Source organism: Salminus brasiliensis, chromosome 16 (assembly GCF_030463535.1).
Source record: "Salminus brasiliensis chromosome 16, fSalBra1.hap2, whole genome shotgun sequence".
Lineage (NCBI taxonomy): Eukaryota > Metazoa > Chordata > Actinopteri > Characiformes > Bryconidae > Salminus > Salminus brasiliensis.
The window spans coordinates 973642-981141 of NC_132893.1; the positions used below are offsets into that span (position 1 = coordinate 973642).

A 7500-nucleotide genomic window follows, 5' to 3' on the forward strand; every position below is an offset into this window, starting at 1 on the left:
AATAGGAATGGAAATAGGAATAGGATTATTAATAGGAATAGGAATGAGAATAGGAATAGAAATAGGAATAGAAATGAGAATAGGAATAGAAATGGGAATAAGAATGGAAATGGGAATAGAAATGGGAATAAGAATGGAAATGGGAATAGAAATGGGAATAGAAATGAGAATAGGAATAGAAATGGGAATAGAAATGAGAATAGGAATCGAAATGGGAATAAGAATGGAAATAGGAATAGAAATGGGAATAGAAATGGGAATAAGAATAGAAATAGGAATAGGATTATTAATAGGAATAGGAATGAGAATAGGAATAGGATTATTAATATGAATATAAATGGGAATAGGAATAGGAATAAAAATAGGAATAGAAATGGGAATGAGAATGGAAATAGGAATAGGATTATTAATATCAATAGAAATGGGAATAGGAATAGAAATAGGAATAGAAATGTGAATAGGAATAGAAATGGGAATGAGAATAGAAATATGAATAGGATTATTAATATGAATAAAAATAGGAATAGAAATGAGAATAGGAATAGAAATGGGAATAGAAATAGGAATGGAAATAGGATTATTAAAATGAATAGAAATGGGAATAGTAATAGCAGTAGGAATAGAAATATGAATAGAAATGGGAATTAAAGTGGTATAACAGTAGAATCGAGTAATCGTGACAGACCCGGTGTAAAGTCAGATGTAAACAGTGGCTTCTTGCGTGGAGTCTGACTCACAGCGCTAACGATTAAATGACAGACCTGCCAAGGTTGGCCACACACACACACACACACACACACACATAGAGGGGCCCATGGGAGAGCAATAATCCTGAACTAGACTGAACACAATACAGCCAGCATGCTTCACATTCCAATCTCACACACACACACACACACACACACACACACACACACACACAGGCCCAAGCAAATACACCAACGCAAATGATCAAATCTCATGCCTGGCAACAGCACAAGAGCGTATATTATACATATACATATATATAATTATAGTGGATATACACTACTGTGCAAATGTTTTAGTCCCCAGGATTTGTTTACAAATGTAAAAGAGTCAAATGATCAGGTCTCGCTCCCCAGACTGCCGTTAATTCTGATGTTAATGATGAGCTCTGATTATACGCTGTTCCGCGGTAGTGCTCAGACTGTGGGCGCGCAGGCCTGTGCTGTCTGGGTGTTTGCCGTCTGGAGGCCGATGGGGAATTACACGCAGTGACGTTACGTGTGCAGGGGAAATAAGCGGCTGTGGGCTGATGGGCCGAGGTCAGGGCTTATCTTCACTCTGCACACCTTTCCCACGCCACACGTTTCCCACACACCTTACCGAAACATACCAGCAGTGGCAGTAACCAACTTCCCCCGCGAATCAGCTCATTATTCTTTCTTCAGAAGCGCAATCGCCCGAATTTCACATGCTACCACACCAGCAGCCCGATTCTGCCTCACACACAGCTCGACTAGCAGTGTGTTAAATCACACACACCTTCAAATACAGACAAAATGCACTACATCAACAGAGTCTCCAAATAACAAACATTAAAGGACCCATATGTACGATTTCTACATACACTATGTGTCCAAATGTTTGTGGACACCCTTTCTGATGAATGCATATTCAGCTACACCTGTCAAGTAGCACCATTGTTGACACTGATGTGTAAATGCACACTCACATACACACACACACACACAGCTTGTCTAGCCCTGTAGAGAAGTACTGCCAATAGAATAGGACTCTCTGGAGCAGATTGAGCAAGATATTGGGCTATGGGCTCTTTAAGTCGCCTGGTTAAGCACGGCCTGCAGCACTGAGGCGCTCCTGGAGCTGCACATGTGCTAACGGCTCGGCTCGAGTTCCAGTAACACACCGGGCTCGGAGCAGCAGGGCAGTGTGTGGTGTCTGTGTGTGTACCCCTTTCTGTCCCCTCAGGGGGTTAAAAAAAAAAAAGCTGGGGTCCCACTGTCCATTGGGAACAAACGGCTACAACACCCAGCTGGGGCTGTGCCATGGGTACACCACTCAGTGTATGTGTGTGTGTGTGTGTGCATGCCCACACATGTGTTTGTGTGTGTGGGTGAAAATGAGTGCGTGTCCACACGTGCAGTACAGGAAGCCCAACTATGACTAACCCCCAGAGACCTGTGTGTGTGTGTGTGTGTGTGTGTGTGTGTGTGTGTGTGTGTGTTATTGTGATAGAGTAAAGAAAACACGCCTTATGTCCCCTCCCCTGTTATTCTTCTCTCTCTCACTCTCTCTTTCTATATGTCACTCGCTCTCTCTCCACTCACTGTTATGCTTTTAAAACTGTATACAGTATCAGTGCTGATACCGGTATTTAAATACAGTATCGTATCAGTGCTGATACCTGTATTTAAATACAGTATCGTATCAGGGCTGATACCTGTATTTAAATACAGTATCATATCAGTGCTGATACCGGTATTTAAATACAGTATCGTATCAGGGCTGATACCGGTATTTAAATACAGTATCGTATCAGGGCTGATACCGGTATTTACATACAGTATCGTATCAGTGCTGATACCGGTATTTAAATACAGTATCATATCAGTGCTGATACCTGTATTTAAATACAGTATCATATCAGGGCTGATACCGGTATTTAAATACAGTATCGTATCAGTGCTGATACCGGTATTTAAATACAGTATCGTATCAGGGCTGATACCGGTATTTACATACAGTATCATATCAGTGCTGATACCAGTATTTAAATACAGTGTCATATCAGTGCTGATACCGGTATTTAAATACAGTATCATATCAGGGCTGATACTGGTATTTAAATACAGTATCGTATCAGTGCTGATACCTGTATTTAAATACAGTATCATATCAGTGCTGATACTGGTATTTAAATACAGTATCATATCAGGGCTGATACTGGTATTTAAATACAGTATCATATCAGTGCTGATACCGGTATTTAAATACAGTATCATATCAGGGCTGATACCGGTATTTAAATACAGTATCGTATCAGTGCTGATACCAGTATTTACATACAGTATCATATCAGTGCTGATACCGGTATTTAAATACAGTATCATATCAGTGCTAAATGTGCACCACTAGCCTGTACAGACTTGATTCGTCATCGTTACTGTTTCTGTCCACTCTGATAGCTGGTGTTAAATTCTCTAGCTCTCCATTATGTGGCCAATGTGTGTGTGTGTGTGTGTGTGTGTTTTTCAGGGAGGAGATGTTAACACACAGCGTATATTTTCCAGCCACTCAGCAGGAAACGCATCATCGCTCATTGTGGGAGACGTGTGCACTGTTTTTACAGGAAAGTGCAAAAATAACCCAGAGCCAAAGGTTCCACCGGAGCTGTGCTGGACACGGCATGAAAAACTTGCGCTGATGCAGGAAAAGAGACGTCTTACAGAGAGAGAGCGAGAGGGGTACTGAGCCCCCCAGCATTGGGCTGTGGGGTTTTCTGGAGCTCCATCCAACTCTAATGCCAGGCGTGGGTTAGAGGGGTATAAAGCCCCCCAGCATTGAGCTGTGGAGCAGTGGAGGAACTGTGTTCTCTGGAATGATGGTGGAGGAGCTTCATCCAGTACTTTTGGATGGGATGAGGTGGGGAGTTGGGGATGATGAGGTGGAGTGCTGAACATCACTGTAGCTAAATGCAATCAAATCCTCACAGCAATGCTCCTTCAGAATCTAGTAGAAAGTCTTCTTCTCTGGACAGTAGAGACAGTTACTCCAACAAAAGCAGGAGAGACTCTTTTAATACCCTTGATTTTAGTGGAAGCAATAGCGGGTGTCCCAATACTTTTGTCCATTCAGTGTATATAGAATGCTTTTGCTTTGGTTTGTGAGTTGTGGTTTGGGTTGTGAGCTTATTGCTCCTCAGGCAAGCCTGGGTGTGAAGTGCTGTTTCAAGTGACACACACACACACACACACACACACACACTGGGAAATGAGCACACAGCTCGGGAATGGAGGATGTGTGACGCTTTTCCCCCTCAACACACTTCCTCCTCCCTCTCTCTCCCTTTCTTGCACAACCGAAGAAATCAGTGTCGTCCACTTAGGCTTAAAACGAGACCTCAGTATGAGTGAGCTCATTTGGACGGTGACAACATTTCTCAAGATTTTCACTGAAACTTGCCATAATTAACTACTTTAAAAAAGAGGTTCTTCAAGGGTTCTTCAGTAAAGGCAGCTGGAAAAACACTGATGACCTGGTTCTTATGGCTCCTGTCAAGGGGGGGGACTACAGCGAGTGAACGGTCAGTTCTTGAAGGAGATGAAGCAGGACAAATGGACAAGTGTAAGAATCTGAGACACTTTAACAAGAACCAAACTGTGATGTTCTAGATAAACGACTGGGTCAGAACATCTCCAGAACATCAGGCATCAGGTCTTGTGGGGTGTTCTCTCCCAGTATGCAGTGGTCAGTACCTACCAAAAGTGCTCCAAGAAAGGGCACCCGGTGAACCGGCGACAGGGTCATGGGTGCCAAAGGTTCATGGACTGATGCTCATGGAGGCCCCGCCCACCTCACAACCATGCCTCGATGGGACAGGTTATAATGTTATGGCTGATCGGTGTAGAACCCTTTTTTCTGTTGAAGGCCGAGACCCTTTCAGTGCATTCACACACATACATACACTAGAGTGTCCAAATGTTTGTGGACGCCCTTCTCCCATTGCTGCTGACACGTACATGAGCAATGAGGTAGGTTGGTGATTATCCATCCAACATCCCGACCTTACTAATGCTCTTGTCACTACATGCAATCAAATCCTCACAGCAATGCTCCTTCTCCTAAATCTAGTGGAAAGTCTTCTTCTCTGGACAGTAGAGGCAGTTACTCCAACAGAAGCAGGATCGGCTCTTTAATACCCTTGATTTCAGAAGAAGCAATAAATGAATAAGCGGGTGTCCCAATACTTTTGTCCGTTCAGTGTATATAGAATGCTTTTGCTTTGGGTGCTTTTGGGTTGTGAGCTTATTGCTCCTCAGGCAAGTCTGGGTGTGAAGTGCTGTTTCAAGTGACACACACACACAAACACACACACACACACACACTGGGAAATGAGCACACAGCTCGGGAATTAGAAAGTCATACTTGACCTGGAAATACGTGCATCGCAACGCCCCCAGTAAACGGGCCCTGCCACGGGGCAGCAGCCCTGGCTGGCTATTGTACGCTTAAGGTCAGAGAGTCAAAGCCATTCATTTTGCCAGTGAAAAACACGCCGGGGACAAAGGGAGGCGTTTTCAGCCATTACTCATCAGCGGGCAAGAACCCACACCTGGCCATGTTCTTCAGCCTGTTCTTTCACTCTGCTTCTGTCACTGCGGATCAGTCCGTCTGGCCGTCTGTCTGTCAGCTAATCTGTCTCTCTCTCCCTCTCTCTCTCTCTCACCCCTGTGCTGTTTCAGAGCTGACAGCCTGCCAGCAGTGCTGACTGTATGTGTTCACCTCTCTCTCTCGCTCTCTCTCTCTCTCTCTCTCACACGCTGTCTTGTCCGTGTGTGACTAATGCCATCGCTATCCCGCCGGGCGAAGCCGCATCTTTCAGCAGGGCTAACCGCTCCAGCGTCGCCCCCAGCAGTGTGCAGTTACTGCTGCCGGTGGTGAAGTCGTGCTGCGGTTTGATGCAAACGATTTCTGACCGGTAGTTTCACTGAAGCAGATTTCAACCTTCAATGAATCCCACAGTCTGTCAGCAGGAGAGGAGGAGAGCTTCTACTGGGATCTGAGCCAGCTGCTCGCTCAGTGTGTACTACACACTCTTCCTCCAGAAAGAATAAAAAGTTCACTTTTTCACCAAACACAAGCACCTCAATCCTGACAGTGCAGGACGTATGCTGAGTGCTCAATTCATAGTGGATACTGAGTAATTCATAGTTGATACAGAATAATTCATAGTGGATACTGAGTAATTCATAGTTGATACAGAATAATTCATAGTGGATACTGAGTAATTCATAGTGGATTCTGAGTAATTCATAGTGGATACTGAGTAATTCATAGTGGATTCTGAGTAATTCATAGTGGATACTGAGTAATTCATAGTTGATACAGAATAATTCATAGTGGATACTGAATAATTCATAGTGGATTCTGAGTAATTCATAGTGGATACTGAGTAATTCATAGTGGATTCTGAGTAATTCATAGTGGATACTGAGTAATTCACAGTGGATACTGAGTAATTCATAGTGGATACTGAGTAATTCATAGTGGATACTGAATAATTCATAGTTGATACATAATCATTCATAGTGGATACTGAGTAATTCATAGTGGATACTGAGTAATTCATAGTCCTGCATAGTCCAGAGTAACTGCTAATATATACTGAATAATTGCTAATAGATAATGAGTAATTCATAGTGGATACTGAGTAATTCATAGTGGATACTGAGTAATTCATAGTTGATACATAATCATTCATAGTGGATACTGAGTAATTCATAGTGGATACTGAGTAATTCATAGTGGATACTGAGTAATTCATAGTTGATACAGAATAATTCATAGTGGATACTGAGTAATTCGTAGTGGATACTGAGTAATTCATAGTAGATAGTAAGTAATTGCTAATAGATACTAAACAATTCATAGTGGATACTGAGTAATTCATAGTTGATACAGAATAATTCATAGTGGATACTGAGTAATTCATAGTGGATACTGAGTAATTCATAGTGGATACAGAATAATTCATAGTGGATACTGAGTAATTCAGAATAGATACAGAAGAGAGTACACGGTGTATAACGTGTCTGGGTGTATATCATGCTTTAGGAGGGGTACACGGTGTGGACTTGCTGTGCAGGCTGTCACATTCTTTGTGGTTTGGCGTCTTGTCCAGCCAGCCCCTCCAGCAGCAGGGGTTTGGCTGGTGTCAGTGAGATTCCTGTAAACGTGTGTTTGTGCAATTACCCACGACTGAAGACAACCGCGGGCACACTCGCACACACTAACCTCTGACTGGTAAAAATAACCACAGATCTCTTATTGTTAATGCTCCTCGCCATGAAACACTCGAAAACAGCCGGCATTTCCCGCTTTCGAAGAACAGCGTACGAACGCTCTCGCGCCCAAAATAAGGAGCGCTATTTATAACGGACCCGAACAGGCCTTGGGGGATTGCCTGTGGTCGAGTACGGGGTGAATTCCCATCAATCTGAAAGCTATTCTTTTGCTCTTATTTGGCATGCTTCCAGCTCTGTTAACATGTTCGTATTGTTCTACCTTCATGCCTTCATCTCAGGCCAGCTCTGGCCTGTGTGCGACATGTGTGTGTGTGTGTGTGTGTGTGCCAGCCTGTGTTACTGTTCGTACTGCTTTTTAAAAAAATACACTATGTCCAAATTTTTTTGGACACCCCTTCTAATGAAGGAATGCATTCAGCTACTTTAAGCTGCACCTATTGCTGCTGACACAGATGTGCAAATGCCCACACACAGCTTGTCTCTTGCCATG

General features: G+C 43.3%; 1 protein-coding gene across 1 annotated transcript in view; it reads right to left on the bottom strand.

Annotated features, from left to right (window-relative positions):
• Positions 1-7500, bottom strand: part of foxo1b (forkhead box O1 b) — a 36830-nt gene that overhangs the window by 21884 nt on the left and 7446 nt on the right. The window lies entirely within an intron of this gene.